The following is a 17595-nucleotide window of genomic DNA, read 5'->3' on the forward strand; positions in this document are numbered from 1 at the left end:
CTCAGGATTCCCAGCGTCCTCAACAAAAGACCTATACCTGTTTATGTCGAATGAAGGATCAGCCTTGATAGCAGTGGATACGCAATTAAAGGGTGCGGCCCCTCTCCACACATTGAACCCACAAGATATTTTGCCGCAATATGGATGCAATGGCAACCACCATAAAACTTCTATGGTACTTCCAAAAATTCTCTTGGAGCATATATTCTCAAATGGCCGCCTTGGTTCCTATGATGGCAAAAGCCACATCAGATGAATCATTTACAGATTCTCACCGACCTTCTCGAGAACGTGGAGTAGGACTTCTCAGCGGACCAAAGATGATTATTAAATGGAAATTGGGCAGGAAGACCTTCCTTTAGCCCAATATCTACAATCCTTACACCAAAGTTACCATAGAAATTAACTTTCAAGCTTCTTAAATTCAAAGCCAAACGTGTTGCCTAAGAATCTCTCTTTTGATAATTAAGGAACTTTCACGAGTCCAGCTGAGATGCTTCTAATAAAGTTTGAAGTTAGAAAAATAAATTATTTAATACAATTAGTGACCCCGCAAGTGAACTCAGTTTTTGTTTTGCCGTGCGAAAAGTGGAACTAACCAATCGAAATGCTTCAAGGCGTTAGTAAATAGTACAAAAAGATTACAACAAGTGTTTCATTATAAATAAGTGCAGCGTACTCCGCATATATTGGTTCGTCTTTGGAAGTACCTTTAAGAGTTAATAAATCAACGAAAAGTCAACTTTCCGCTCCATTTCTTCAACAATCAGGAAGGTTATTCAGGATCAATATTTGGTGGAAGTGCTTTTACAAATGCAGCATCAGTATCCGTCACGAAACCACTACCTACAAGTGCGTCGCCTTTAGTGCCGTTGAACTTTACAACAGTTGCCAAGGTGACATCAAAAACTGGCTGTTCTAACTTGGACTTCTGTTACACCATGACAAGAACCTTTTACTCCAGCCCCCAATCTAAACCGATCACCCCATTGGTTGCCTCAGGACGTCTGAAGATCTGAGAATCGTCGACGAAGCCGACACTTCAAGAACTCCGCGAAAATGGTATAACGCAATAGCAATAATTAACGATGCAGTAACATCATCAGCAGCAATATAATCAACAAGCGCATCATCAACAGCCACGAGCTCTCCATCATCAACACCAACATGAAGATCGTAAATTTATATTATTAAAGGTTAAGCAACAGTCGGCACTTCCTTCTCTTCCGCTCTTTCTCTTCTGTCTCTAACTCCGCTCGTTCCACTTGCGCGTTCTTTCTTTTGGGTTGTTCGCTTCCGCTAAACAGTATCCTCCAGAATAGAGGCAATTCCTGCGGTAACTGCCGTGGCCATACGGATGCCGCGTTTCGGCGTAGGAGCTCGACAGTATGGTTCCTCCAACTCGAGGCCCAATTCACTTTGACTGGCTTCACAGCGGATGGCCATCCTGTCGTGTGCGGATTCGGGGTCTCTGGATATGCTGACCGTCATTGCGAACAAAATGGTGTCCCGCAGCAACTTAGAGCAGATAGCTCAACCACAGCTGATGGTGGCAGCATTAAAAGCTCTCTCTGAAACGGCAGAGGCCGTCTGTGCTTTGCGTTCGGGGAGTAGGACTAGATAAAGTTCTAGATCCGCCTCCCGAAATGAGCGATCGGTTAGTAAGTCACCGGGTCCTCCGGCAAGTACCGGGGCATAGCGGTAGCATCGTAGATTCACTGAAAAGACTACAAAGTGTACCAGCCGCTGCAATTTCTCACCAACTAAATTGGACTTGCCGGGAGTTCTGGCGACTGCTATTCGAAATGCAGCACCACGTCGCCTCACAATCCACGCAACTACCTGGTCGATACAGGCGCTGAAATTTCGGCTCTTCCCGTGTCCCGGCTAACAATTTAATACCACAATAATTGAAACTCGTGGCAGCAAATTCTTCGTCGATCCGCATGTATGACTACAAGCAGATAGACTTGAGTTTCGGATTTCGACAAACGTTTTCTTGGCGCTTCATTATCGCGGACATCGGTATACCCATCTTAGACCCGGATTTCATGTGCCACTATGGTTTGTATACATAATAGGCCTCTCATTGACCAAACAACTTCCCGTAGGTCATCAGGAAAAATCTCATCCTGTTCACCCAGGACTCTTCCCATTGTTTTTGAAGACATTGCATGTATTCGAGCACTTCTACAAAAATACCGGAACATCACTACCGAGTGCAGTCTGTTTGAGCCTGTTTAGCATGATGTTCAACACCACATCAACATTACTGGCTCCCCAATTTTCTCTAAGGTGCGCCCATTACCACTGCATAAGCTCGCAGTTGTGCGGAAAGAGTTCAAAGAACTTCATAAGCAAAGTACTTGCAAACCATCCAACATGGTTCCTAAATCTAATCCAATCTGAATGCTCAGACCATTCTAAACTGCTATCCCATACGACTCATCCACAATTTTGCCCACTCTATCGTAAACTGCCGTATTTTCTAGACCTTGGACTTAGTCAAGGCATACCATCAGATCCCTGCAGCTCCCGAAGACATTCCGAAAACGACAATATGCACACGTTTCGGACTCTTCGAGTTCACTAGAATGACTTTTGGACTGCATAAACCTTTCAAAAATTCATCCAGCAAGAGCTGATAAATGCTATACTTCTGGCATTCCCTCAGCAAGATGCACTCCCAGTCGTATTCGTCGATTCCTCAAACTTTGCCGTCAGTGCTGTCCTTCACCAAAAAGTGCATCAAATCTGGCAACCGTTGATCTTCCTCTCCAAACAGCTCAACCCCGCTCAACGGAACTACAGCACCGTACCTCGCAATTAAATACTTCCGGTATTCCCTTGAGGGCAGGCCGCCCAAATTATTCACGGATCATCGCCAATTTCGGCACTTTAGTTTTATTAGCCGGTTCACTTCCGATATTCAACCCGTGTCTGGAGAAGATAACGTGGTTGCTGACACTTTGTCACGTGTCACAGAGGTCAACATTCCCGCCACTGTTGATTTTCCGGCAAGTGCCGAAGCACAGAAGGACGACGCTGTTCTTCAGAGCTTGAGAACCATCTCCAATGCACATTTAGGGAGTTTCCTGTCTTTGGCCGAACATTCAGTTTATACTGCGAGACCTCAGACAAGGGACCAAGGCCATATGCTCCGGCCAATCTCCGAAAGGAAATATTTCACCCCGTTCGAGACCTAGTGCACCCAGGCATTCGGACAAAGAATCGGTTAGTCACCGTAAAGTATTTCTGGCCGTCCATGAACAAGGATTTTTGGGCCAGACAGTGCATCGCATGTCAAAATTGCAAAACAAAAGAGCATGTGAGGAAAAAGGTAGGAGTGTTCCCTTGGTCCAACAAGTGTTACCACACCATCTACATCGACATCATTGGTCCTCGCACGATTTCAGGTATTGCCTCACAATCATCGGGGTAGGTTCACGCAGTGGCCTGAGACAATACCAATGAAAGACATTACTGGATAATCTTGTACTGAGGCCCTTTGTCGAGAATAGATTCCGCGCTTTGATATAATAATATATATATAATTATAATCACTGGCCAGGGAATGCAATTTGAGTTCTCCCTTTTCTCAGAGTTGAGCAAACTCCTCGACTTTAAACATTACCGGACAACCGCTTACCACCCGTAGTCCAATGGGATGTTCGAAAGGTACTTTTCTCACCGAACGCTGAAGGCCGTTATAATGGCCCAAGATAACCCTTCTTGGTCGCAGATCTTGCCACTCGCGAAGAGTTTGCTGCAAGTCCCACGGAGCTGGTATACGGGGAGAATCTGAGACTCCCCAACGACGCTGTTCTCAACATCAGCGCGGGACTCAACGCTACTGGTCTGTTGCGGCTGCTCAAGGGCGCAATGTCAAAACTGAAGCCGCCACCACCTGCCACCACGCAAAAACCGTGGTTGTCCTGCGCAGGGATCTCAAACCCTCTACGAACGTGCTAATTAGGAAGGACGCTACGTCGAAGCCGCTTCAACCACCTTATGAGGGCGCAAGTGCGAATCAACTTGGCCACGACATAGGAAAACAATTTTTGACAGAGAAAATTGTTTTTCAATGTCAGTCCGAGGCAAGAGACTAGCCAGAGGAGAGGATGGACTCCTCTCGGACAATTAATTCATAATTAATAATTATTAATCTTGGCAGTCCTCTTGTATTCCTCGGAAACTTGGGTTCATAGCAAGAAAAATTGCGAACTCGTGGCCGCGTTCGAGAGAAGAATCCTCCGAAGAATTTTTGGCCTCCTACATGAGAATGGACGATTCCGTAGCCTACATAATGACGAAATCTATTAGCGATACCGTAACCATCCGGTTGTGGATAAAATCCGGCTCAATAGGTTACGGTGGGCGGGTCACTTAATCCGTATGGATCAAGATGATCCACTCCGAAAGTCTATAAAGGCAATATCTATGGTAGAAAAAGAAGACGAGGCAGACCCTGCCTAAGATGGAGCGATGGCGTAGGTCAGGACGCCAGAGAGCTTTTAGGGATATCGAATTGGTGGACCTCGCCGCAAAACTGGGATGTCTGGAGTTCCTAATTAAGGCTGGCCTAGAGCGGATACCGGTTGTTGCGCCGTTGATGATAATGATGATGTCGAGCAACTTTAGTAAATAACACTAGAAGAAAAATGGGAGAATCCACAGAATTTACGTAGTGTTGAAAATCTTCTCAATGTAGTCACGCAAAATATCACTGAAGCCATATCACCTTGAAGTAAAAAATCACATTACCGAGTGTAGCTCAAACATCACAGCTTCACTGAGCATTAGAACATCACAGAATATCACAACATTACTGCATCACTACCCAGTAGAGAAGTGGTGATGATATTGCTCTTTCGGTCAGTAATGCTTTGTAATGTTTGTGCTGATGTGATATCACATTAAAAAACGTAACCAAACCTCATCGAGTAATATTGCAACAGATCTTTCAATACATCATTCAAGCCTACTTGACGCTGTCATATATTTTACGATACGCATGTGATAAATGCAGGGTTAATATCACTCTAGAGATAAATAATATTTTTTTAATATCGGCTGCCGATGCTATGATGTTAGTAAGATAACATACTGTGAGGTAATTTTTGTGATATTACTTTTTGAAATCGCTTATCTCAAATATTGATATGATATCACATCACTTACTAACATGATATCGAAACAGACTCCCATACTTGCTACCTATTCGGTGCAAATCTTGGTAACACAACGGAGTCTTCATCGTAAATTGGGTCAATATGATGGATGAGCGAGACAGATCTTCGCTTCAAAAAAAACTTAACACGCACTTTTAAGGTTTATTTGGTAAGCCCCTAGACATACCAGTAATATAATCTAAAATGGTTATCCATTTTACCAAATTCGGCTTTGGGTATACTGTGAAATTGCTGCACTATCTAGCACTAATACTTGATCTATTCAGCAATAGTTGAATCCATCGGATGTCTTGCAATCCCTTAAGCCCGCAATGAATGTATATAGTCTATAACCCTCAAGGAACTCCTCCTGCTTCGAATCGAGGAATCACTACTCAACGACCTTTCTCTTCCAACGACCTAGCTCTTTCCTCTAGTTGCAAGTATCACTATGTTTACCAATTAGGCTATACCTTACACATCATTTCACACACATTTCGGCCGGTCGGTCCTTTACCATCGACTTCGATGTTCAGACCAACTTTGGCAAGTGAATTCTCGTTAGCACGAATTGCGCGACCATAACATCGAAGACGCCTCCCTCGCAATTTTTCCACAATCGGTGCAACCCCATCACGATCGCGGATATCCTCATTTCGGATGTGATCAAAACGAGTGACGCTGACAGTGGTTGTTCCTGTTTCATGGGGATCGGTCGTCAAAAATTCAGTTTTGTTTAAATTCAATCTGAGACCGTGATGCATGAGGCGATCATTCCATTTTTGGACAAGTTGCGCGAGATAATTTTTGCTATCAGATGCTAAGAAAACATCATCTGCATAAAGCAGCGTGTAGGGCACTGAACGTTGAATATCCCGTGTGACGGTGTTCATAACAAGAACAAAGAGGAGTGGTGAGAGGGCGCTTCCTTGATGAACACCAACAGAGAGACGAAGCGGTTTTGATACACCCGCCATACTTCGAACTTTACTTTTCGGTTCGTGGTAGAGTAATTGAACCCAGCGCACGGGTTCTTCTGGCACTAAATGTTGCCGTAAAACATACCAGATGAATTCGTGTGGCACACGGTCAAACGCATTCTCCAGATCCAGAAAGGCAATGTAAAGACGGCGATGCTTCTCACGGTGTTTCTCCATGAGTAACCGCGCAGCGTGTATTGTGTAAGTAGTTCCGCAGTTTTTGACAAATCCGGCTTGACTCCCGGTTATTTCAAAGATTTCACGGTTCTGGACTACCTTTCTTTTTCCATATTGGAACTGTAGTACTTTCTTGCCAGTCAGATGGTGTTCTCCCTTCCTGAATAACCCGATTAAAGAATTCACTGAGCCACAGTGTTGGGTCCCAGCTCTTCGTTTGCCAGAGCTCAGATGCGATGTCGTCAGGTCCTGTAGCTTTTCCCGATTTCATTCGTTTTATTGCCTCCTCGATTTCAGTTGCGCTGACAGGTGGGACTGGTCCAAATGTCATATTTTATCGGTGGCTTAATTCGCAGGATGGCAATCAATGGCCGATGTCGATGTGCGGTGGTCTCATAGGGAACGGCTTTGCAATCAGTGACGGTGGTAAAATGTCGGCGACTTATGAGAATATAATCGATTTGGGTTTTACTGTTCCCACTATAGAATGTAAGAAGATGAGACTATCGTTTGATGAACCATATATTCATAAGTACAAGATCATGAGTGTCCGCAAAATCGATTATACGCTCGCCAACCTCATTGCGCGGTCCAAACCCCTTTCCCCCATTGCACCTGTTACCGTCTGCCTTTCACCCACATGACCATTAAAGTCGCCGTCAATGATGATATAATCGTCAGCAGGCACGTGACAAGTCTTTTCATCGAGAAGTTGCCAGAAGGTATATTTGTCGGCATCAGGTCGACCTGTCTGTGGTCCGTGCGCCGTGGAGAAGTGAATAGTGCGATCAGCTGATATAATGGCGAGCTTCATTAGCCAATCATCAAATTGTTCAACTTCTTTAATGGCATATCACCGAAACCGTCTGAGATGGCAATGCCAACACCATATTGAGTGTGTGGGCTACCAAAATAGAGAAATTTATAGCCACTTTTACCGCGTGTGCGTTCAATATTGCAGCTTTTGGCACCAAACCATCGGGTGTCTTGCAGAGCGCAAATATCAATGCGCCTTTTCCGAAGGACTCTTGCGAGTTCTTCGATCTTTCAAGTTAAGGTGCCAACATTTAGCGTGCAGACACATATTTGTTTTGTTCAAACTCTTCATTCTCTCAACAGCCAAGAATCTTGCAATAGGTAAGATTAAAAAACAGCATTTCATAAGAAAATTAAACCTTTATTGGAGTTCGCTAGCAATATACCATCAAAACCTGTTGATGGCCACTTATTATATCGTATCAAAATTAGAGATTAGTATACGATATATGTAATATCGCTGGAACGATATCAGCTTACAATGTGATCGCGTCCTAAACACCACAACATCTCTTAACATTATAACATCGTTTAACATCACAACATCACCCAATAAAGAAATGGTGATGATGTTACTATTTTTGATAGATAATGTCTTCTAATGTCTGATGTAATACCACTCAAAAGAGATCACTAAATATCACCGAGTAATATTGTAATGTAAATATGTGATGGTGTCGATATAACATCACATATACGGTACGGGTAATGAAAGTTGGTGTTTGTGAATTATTTGATAATATCACTTTTCTCAAAAAGCGATGGGATGGCACATCCCCTACTAAGGAGAACAGTGTACCACTACAACCCCTACTGTAATTAATGAAAAAAACCGATCCTTGATAATATATTCGGTAAATGGTACCTGACTTTTCACAAGACTTTGCTATGAGAAATGAATTTTCACCGTAGGGTAGATTAATTATCTTCAGCAGCTCCATGTACGCAAGGCAGACCTTTCCGACAAAATCGTAGAAAATACCTTTCTGTCTCTTTGAGGTTCATTTGTTTCTGTCGACTTAACAATAATATACAAAACCTTCAAGATGTCATTAATGAAGTTTTCCGAATCGAAGATTTCTATCCTAAGAGAACCTGAAGTTTCCGACAACACCAATCACAGTAAGAAATGCTCAGTTTATAGGAGGTTTTGTGCAAACGTCTGCAACATTAGTTTGCCAAATACGACTTTGGGTATGGAGTGGAATTGCTGCACTATTTGCCACTAGTAATTGATCTATATAGCAGAAGCCCTCAAGAAATGTCTTTATGATATAGCCCTATAGGAACGCCCATAGTCCTTAAGCAATTTCTAGAAAGAACTTAGTCTTCGAATGGAAGAATCACTAATCAACGACCTCAACTAATTGATTGCAGGTATCACTATCTTTGCACTTAGGCTTTACCTTAAACATTGATCACATCATTTCACATCATCTAAGTTAAAGATAAATCAACTAAAATTATTGACTCCAGCCTCCATGCTTTTCCAGAAACCTAAGGCAAAATATCACACCAGACCATCTAATGAAGTGTGAAAAGCGCATTATAAATGGTATTAATTGGTAACAACTACTCCACATCGTGTGCCTCTTATAGAAAATTAGAAAATATCACGGATTTTCTCACACGTAAGTAAACAAGGCTCGTTATCTAGAAAGCTAATATCTCCATTACATTGATCATAATATGGATTTTGCAGCATTCCGAATCATAGAGCGATTACCACCTGTCGCTACTTTCGATTGCGCTGCTCCCAGGGCAGGGGTGAGGCAGCGCCTGAGGAGTTACCTCTGCTCTGGACGAAACTGTCAGTCAAGATTTTTGATAAGCTTGGGTGTTTGACCCAAAAAGGAGAGTCCCCCGTGGACCACAAGAGAGGAAGTAAGTTGCTTCCTAAGTGGTCTGGTCCATCATCAAGTGGATGTCGACTCAGGACTCCCAGCATCCTCAACAAAAAAAATCTGAATCAATTAAACCATTGACGGTGAACAGGTGATGCGCATACTTCATATTTCTTATCAAGACGTGAAACTTCCTCAGGAAAAGTCAGTCCACCAACATTTGATAAGAGCAATCGATTTAGAGGCTATCAAACTCTTTAAAAAGTAGTCCCAATTGCAACATTCACTTCGCGAAATCGATTGCAAATTGAAAACGTGCAGACCAAATTTGGAAATTTTAACATTTCAACTGAATTCAAATCACCAAGCACTTGGCATAAAAGACCCCACAATCACGTTCCACTTTTGACCGTGCGGTATGTCGTGCGACAATAATTTGCAAAGCTAATTTACTCACCTTTTCCGCAGGTAATTGTTATTCGAAATTATTCTGTGGTGATTTGTTCGATATCTCTCTTCGCAACCCCAGACGTTGTCTAGGGGAGCCAGACACAACGTAGTAATGTATCACCAACCGCGACAACAGACAATATCTGAAAGTCTTGAATCTTTAAATTCAATCCGAGCGCACTATCTATATATGTTTCGGGCCACTAGAGAGTGTGAATAGTTTCTACAGTTACAGTAATCAGTAGCGATAGATACAATTTTGTAACGAATATTAGTTTTTAAACGGTTCTAGTTTCGATGTCGTCGTTTGTATCTTTTTTACAAAGTATCTTTTGGGTCGATATTAATTATAGATTCTCAGAGTATAGTGTTAAGCGATTTTAAGTAGAAATCTCAAACACATCGACAGATAAACTATTTACGGAATGCAACTGAATCACTCGCGCACGGCGACACGATACACAAATTCAGGGATAGATTCGAAATAATTTAGGCGAAGATAGTGTGAATGGAAGACTCTCCAAAGGACCCTTCCTGCTGCACAAATCCTAGTCTAAAGCTGCAGCGCTCACTCGAAAGTCCTGCAGTACTAGAACAATACTACCGATCCACTATCTACCACTATCTAACTATCCCTTATTGAATCACTCACTTCATTGAGTCAAAATTTAAATCAATACATTGAGCACAACCACCCAACAGCTGAATGAACGTTACTTTGCAAAGGATGCAATCCTCCCCTAAGTTCGTTATTTAAACCACTTCTGGGGGTACTTTTCTATAGTGTAAATTCTATAGGAGTATCTTTCAGATACTTTCCAATTTTCCTTGATATGAACACGACTCGAGCTGCGAACAAACTAACTTCATTTGCACAACGGTTGGGTCTTTTTCTCTGTTCATGCGTCCGCCATTGAATCGAGTCACCGCCGCCACGATAGCGTCATCATCAAAAGCAATGAACTAGAAGCAGCCGGCAACATTCTCTTGCCCAGAGCAGATACGTGGCTGGGAAAACACACCGCCAACTATTGGAGATTTTTAATTATATCATTTGAATGAGATGAAACTGTTGAGATTCAGCAGCATCTCTTGGCAACATGGACCAGTGCCAACTAGTATGGGATGATGGTAGCAACTGTATCCAACGGATGCAGGCAACCATGGGGTTCACTATTGCTAGAAAGACTATATTTGTAAAAAATCCTGGATACACTTAAAAGAGTTGCCCTTTAAGCCATGGATGCCCAAATTATATCATTCATATTCCTAAATTTCAGCTCCACGTTACTGTGCTTTTTATGCAATTTTAGGATCACAAAACTAACCCCTAAGGACTTTCCCAAGTGACGTCATTAACATCGTCTAGCAACAAATGCAATCATATCCCAACGGCTTTAAAATAAACGATAATACTATATGCAACTAAGATACTCGCTTATAGGTCTCTTATCTATATACACATATGGGCTTGTATATAAGGTGGACATAGCACTGTGGATATAGTACTGTACATAATACACAATCTTACCCACTGCACTACTCAACCTTGAGAGAAAAATTCAAATCAGTATCACCACAAATACACTTCTATACTATGTATCTGGGAGCAATTTCAGACTCAGATGCCGGCATCAGATACTCACTCTGGCAACATTTCATAGATGAAAACGTTGCGTGTACGGCGGAGCTATTCAAAGTGAAAATGATGGAATATCTTCTCGTGCATGCGAGAAAAGGGTGTGTACAGTACAGAACATCTGGATCTGAGATCATCTGGCGATCGACTAATCCATCCTAGAAACCGTACACATGCTCCTGGAAGGCAAAAGGATGTGATCCTGGAAATGAGATGTTTTTGATGAATTGATTGATGTGATCATATAGGGAGCCATGTGAAGTGCGGAAATGGAAAGATAAAATGAAAATTACCTCGAAGAAAGGGTACTATTATAGATAAGAATTGATTCCGGGGAATTTTATTATGAATGCGATTCATTCCCTTTATAAATTTATAGAAAAACCACCTACGATAATACAGATAGTGCTATTTGTGGAAGATTAGAACCAATTATAGCAAATTTTACAAATTCTTTAAACGAATTATCAATTCATCATTAAAATAATCTATAAGGGAACTTTCGCTAATTTCTAAATCTTTTTCTGCTGAAAGTTATGCCAAAAGGTCATCCGCCCTCATAAAAACCAGGCCAAATAGCAAATGGAAATCTTCAAGAAAGATTCGGGGAAAATCCAATGATTTACGTTTGAATCATTTTACACTCAATATTCCGAATCGATAGGAACTGACCTATGTACATATAAAGGCAGAAGATTGCTATTCCTATTAGAGCATCTGATATCTGAGAAATTATGAAATTTCATAAACATAATCTTTAAAAAAAAAGTCGGGAATCTCATCCACAACAAAAACCCATGAAAATAATGTTTTTTCCTAGAGAATCTCTCATTTGAGATTTCTTTTTATTTTCCTGGGTTATACGTATAAGTCACTGACTTACTTCAATGGTTTGTAGTACCTCATGAAAGTGGGAGAATACGTACAAAAAATAATGAAACGATTACAAAACGTTTCTATGCACTTTTATCTACAATTCCCAAAAAATCTAAGAGAATTGCAATAAAATATCTCTACTTGGTCTCCCATCTAAATATAACTACTCTCAACAACGCTTAACCTCACAAGATTAGAAGAGAACCAGTTTTTTCCGTACCTGAAAGAAAACTAGTTCAAACTCCGCTTGTTAGATTTTTTCTTAGTAATTTTCAATAAAATGCAATGTGATTTAATGTGTGCAAGTGAATGAAACTCCGCCATGCTATTAACATAGTATGCTGATCCCAAGCCCAGGTAAAGGAGGAGGGTTTGAGGCAACGTACTCTGTACTATCCTCAGTAAAACAAAAATAAAATGCTGAGATCAGGGAAAGAGAGAGAGTATAGTTGGAGTTATTCTACTATGGTAAATCCTACCTGATCTCTCTTGGTGACAGGCCCCACGACAGGTCGACCAAGAAAATGCATAGAATGTCGTTACAAACATGATGATCGGATTAAGTCACAGGCCTCGGAGAAATGCTAGGGCGGCCACCTCAGTTGACGTGGCAGGACGGGCCCCGGTCCTGCCGAGAAATGGGCAAGAGTTCTTGACGCATGGACGGCGTCAGGACGTAAGCAAGTTAGTCCGCACACAACGAACAAAACAAATACGTGTCTGCACGCTAAATGTTGATACCCTAACTGGAAAGACCGAGGAACTCGCAAGAGCCCTTCGGAAAAGGTGCATTGACATCTGCGCTCTGCAAGAAACCCGATGGTCTGGTGCCAAAAACTGCGACATTGAACGCGAACGCGGTAAAAATGGCTACAAACTTCTCTATTTTGGTAACCCACACATTCAATATGGTGTTGGCATTGCCATCTCAGAGGGTTTCCGTGATGCCATTAAAGAAGTCGAACGATTTGATGATCGGCTGATGAAGCTCACCATTATATCAGCTGATCGCACTATTCACTTCTTCACCGCGTATGCACCACAAACAGGTCGACCTGATGCCGAGAAAGATGCCTTCTGGCAACTTCTCGATGAAAAGACTTGTCACGTGCCTGCTGACGATTACATAATCATTGCTGGCGACCTTAATGGTCATGTGGGTGAAAAGGCAGACGGTAGCAGATGCCATGGGGGAAAGGGGTTCGGAGCGCGCAATGAAGGTGGCGAGCGTATAATCGATTTTGCGGACACCCATGACCTTGTACTTCTTCTTCAAACATTTTATAGTGGGAACAATAAAACGCAAATCGACTATATTCTCATAAGACGTCAACATTTTACCACTGTCACTGATTGCAAAGTCGTTCCCTATGAGACCATCGCACTTCAACATCGGCCGTTGATTGCTGTCCTGCGAATTAAGCCACCGATAAAACGGCGTGAGGAACGAACTGGCCCGCCGCGTATTAAATGGTGGCGATTTGGTGAGAAAGAAGAAACGGTCTCATTCATACGATTGCCAACCATTACGAATGTGGAAGAATCATGGAACCAACTGAAAGACACGATCCACAAAGCGGCCTCTGCAACCCTCGGGGTCACCAAGCGGGGTAAGCGGTACATCTACCGATATACTTGGCTTTGGAATGATGATGTTGAAATGAAGGTCCGTGAATAGAAAAGCCTCTACCACAAATTTTTCGACGATAAAACACCGGCCAATTGGCAAATTTATAAGAATACCAACCGGGAAGCAAAGAAAGCGGTCGCTGTCACCCGAGCGAACCATTTCAAAAATCTTTACGATAAACTGGACACTCGGGATGGCGAGAGAGATCTGTATCGACTTGCTAAAAGCCGTGATGAACGCACACAGGATATCGAACACTTCTGTTGTGTTAATGACCAGAACGGTACTTTGCTTACCAACCGTCGAGCCGCGACGGGTAGATGGCGAGAATACTTCGAGATGATTTCAACTGAAGAATTTGCTCATCCTCCACTCCCACAATCATTGCCGACATTTGGAGCAGTTCCACCAGTCAGCGCAACTGAAGTCGAGGAGGCAATAAAACAAATGAAATCGGGGAAAGCAACAGGACCTGACGACATCGCATCTGAGCTCTGGAAAGCGAAGAGCTGGAACCCAACACTGTGGCTCAGTGAATTCTTTAACCGGGTTATTCAGGAAGGAAGAACACCATCTGACTGGCAAGAAAGTACCACTGTTCCAATATGGAAAAAGAAAGGTAGCCCAGCAGAATGTTCAAATTACCGTCCGATCCGGTTACTTTCCCATACCATGAAGATTTTTGAACGCATTCTTGACAACCGTATTCGCGAAATCGTTGAAATAACCGTGAATCAACCCGGATTTGTCAAGAACTGCGGAACTACTGACCCAATACACACTGCGCGGTTACTCATGGAGAAACACCGTGAGAAGCATCGCCCTCTTTACATTGCCTTTCTGGATCTAGAGAAAGCGTTTGACCGTGTACCACACGAACTCATCTGGTATGCTTTACGACAACACTTCGTGTCAGAAGAACTCGTGCGCCAGGTTCAATTGCTCTACCACGATCCGAAAAGTAAAGTTCGAAGTATGGCGGGTGTATCAAAACCGCTTCGTGTCTCTGTTGGAGTTCATCAAGGAAGTGCCCTCTCACCACTCCTCTTTGTCCTTGTTATGGACACCGTCACAGGGGATATCCAACGTCCAGCGCCCTACACACTCCTTTATGCAGATGATGTTTTCCTAGCATCTGATAGCAAAAATGATCTCGAGCAGCTTGTTCAAAAATGGAATGATCGCCTCATGCAACACGGTCTCAGATTGAATTTAAACAAAACTGAATTTTTGACGACCGATCCCCATGAAACAGGCACAATCACTGTCAGCGGCGGTGATCTGCCCAGAACTGAGCGATTTAAATACCTCGAGTCAACGCTATCAGCCAATGGAGAGCTGCGTTATGAAATTGCTTCACGCATTAACGCAACCTGGATGAAGTGGCGTTCCACAACTGGTGTCCTTTGTGATCGACGTATCAACGAACGTCTCAAATTTAAAATTTACCGCAATGTCGTCCGTCCAGTCGCTCTCTATGGTTCTGAGTGTTGGCCGACTATAAAAGACAATGAACGGCGTCTTGCAGTAATGAAGACGAAGATACTACGTTGGACTAGTGGCGTCAGACGTTTAGATCACATCCGAAATGAGGATATCCGCGATCGTTATGGGGTTGCACCGATCGTGGAAAAGTTCCGAGAGAGGCGTCTTCGATGGTATGGTCACGCAATTCGTGCAAACGAGAATTCACTTGGCAAGATTGGTCTGAACATCGAAGTCGATGGTAAACGACCAAAAGGCAGACCTAAGCAACGGTGGCTTGATACGCTGGATGGGGATTTGAAAGCCTCGAGATTACACCCAGATCAGGCATTCGATAGAGCCAAATGGCGAAGCCGATCACGACGAGCCGACCCCGCTTGTGAACGGGACAAAGGCTGAAGAAAAATAAAGAAGAAAGAAAGTAGGTTAGGACTAGCAAGAATACAATCGTCAAATATATTACCCTTTAGCATACTTTCCACCATAACTACAAAATTTATTCTTCTGGGATAGTGTAGGGAAGTTTTTTTTAGTAAATATCTAAATCTCCTCTACCATAAACTCCACATAGGGGAGCATAGCAGGCAATGGTTTCTAGCTCACCTTATTATTTTCCAAGAAGTTTTTGCACGCACTGTTTTACGCCATGTAGTTGTAGAGAGATCCAATCGTCAGCGACCCTGGGATAGTGAGTTCCACTAAATATGAAAATGTTTGTATATCTCTTGTTTAAGCGTATTGTAGTTTTGACTATTTCAATATATATGCAACAACAACTACAAATGTCGACACTATGGCCGGCTTCCGAAAGTGCTAATCGAGACTTTACATTTGATACCCCACATGACTGTACTCAGTGAAAAAAAAATTGTACTTCCTCCTTTTGCGTGTACGATGACATTGAGTTTAAGGGGGGGTTCATGTCGCTCTATGAAGGAGGTTCACTTTATGGAGGAAGTTCACAGTTTCCGCCTTCCTACCCAATTTCATGTCACTCAATATGGTCGTTTCTGATAAAAGTGCAGTAACCAAACAAAGTAGCCAACAAATTTGGTGCGGAAATGTAAGAGGTATTTCTGGAAGGCACTTTATTATCCGAAAGTGCACAAGGAAAAGTTTTACTGGTCGTCGAAAACGGCGTTGAGCTTTCCGAAGACGAAATCCCGATTCCTTGTGGAATTCAGAAATCGAGAAATTTCGGAAAAACTGTCTCAGAGCTAGGAGATGCTACCAACGTAAAAGAAACCGACCTGAGTTCGCGGAACGAGGAAAAATGCAAGAAAAAAGCTGCAAATAACTATCATGAAGAGCGAAACTGACGCTGACTCAGATGAGATGGTACATAATACAATAGTAGTGAAACGCCCAGACGGGATCGAGATTTACGTGAATAAAGCTACATGGGAGATCAATTCCTGGTTAAAGAATTCCGACCTATTGCACCCTTAAAATAAAACACAAGTACTTTTTTTTGGAATTTGGGAGTCCTAAATCCGCATGCACTTGATGCCGGACAGGACCAAATGGAGGGCAACTTGCTCCCACTCTTTATAGTCCACGGACTCTTCTTTTTGAGTTTAACACCCAAGGTTCAAAAAGTAATAAAGAGACAAAGACGGCTACGGTTCCGTACCAGGGCAGGGGGCAGCTCATAAGACGCAACCTCACTTCTACCCTGGGAGCAGCCTGATCGAAGCGGGTCACAGATGTTATACGCTCCCTTTTATAATTCGCAAAATAAGACAAGGGTGCAAAGTTTATTCAACGTAAATCCGCGCACAGTTCGGACCAAAGCTAGGCCGGGGTAGACACTTTTTTTGGGATTTGGGAGTCATAAGTCCGCATCCAATTGATGCCGGACCAAATAGAGGGCATTTTTCTCCCCCAACACAAGTAGTTCTAATCAGCAAGAAAAGGAAGAGAAGAATCGTGAAAATTAAAGTTAGTAAACAAATAACTTATTCCCAACCACCGGGAGTAATGATCGACAAAAGACTTAGCTCCCAAAACACATTGAGTGTACAGCAACTAAAGCGTCCTGCAACGCTGTAACCATCTCAAGAATACTACTGAATATTGCTGGGCCAAGACAATGCCGAACTCTCCCTCTTTCAATGGTAGTTAGTTCTGTGCTACTCTACGCAGCTCCAGTATGGGCATCCACACTGGAAAATAAGCTAAACTGTAGGTAACTAGGAATGGCGTATCGGCTGACAGCACTGCAGGCATGGGCGTGTTTACCGAACAACATCAGGACAAGCAACATGAAGATTACAGGAATGCTCCCCATAGACATCCTAGCTGACGGAAGCTACCGTCTCTATGATAAAACTTATAAAACTTTGGGGGGGAAGTTGTTAATCTAGCGCATTTCAACGCCAGCTGGCGCGCCGAAAATTTATCGCAAAATTGCAAAAGAGATAGGACCAGTGGCAAACTGGTTATTGGACATACCGCATCACTCCAGATATTCGAAGATGGATTAAACGAAGCCACGGAGAATTAAATTACGAGCTGTCACAATTCC

The 17595-nt window shown here is 42.7% G+C and overlaps 1 protein-coding gene across 1 annotated transcript in view; it reads right to left on the minus strand.

The window, feature by feature from the left end:
- The window catches only part of LOC119661130 (sialin), an 82529-nt gene extending 72220 nt beyond the window's left edge, over nucleotides 1-10309 (minus strand). The window contains exon 1 of the mRNA XM_038070329.1: nucleotides 9446-10309. The gene's annotated coding sequence lies outside the window, so the exon portion shown is untranslated. The remainder of the gene's footprint in view (nucleotides 1-9445) is intronic.
- Between the last annotated feature and the right edge of the window lie 7286 nt (nucleotides 10310-17595).

This window comes from Hermetia illucens, chromosome 1 (genome assembly GCF_905115235.1).
Source record: "Hermetia illucens chromosome 1, iHerIll2.2.curated.20191125, whole genome shotgun sequence".
NCBI classification, from domain to species: Eukaryota; Metazoa; Arthropoda; class Insecta; order Diptera; family Stratiomyidae; genus Hermetia; species Hermetia illucens.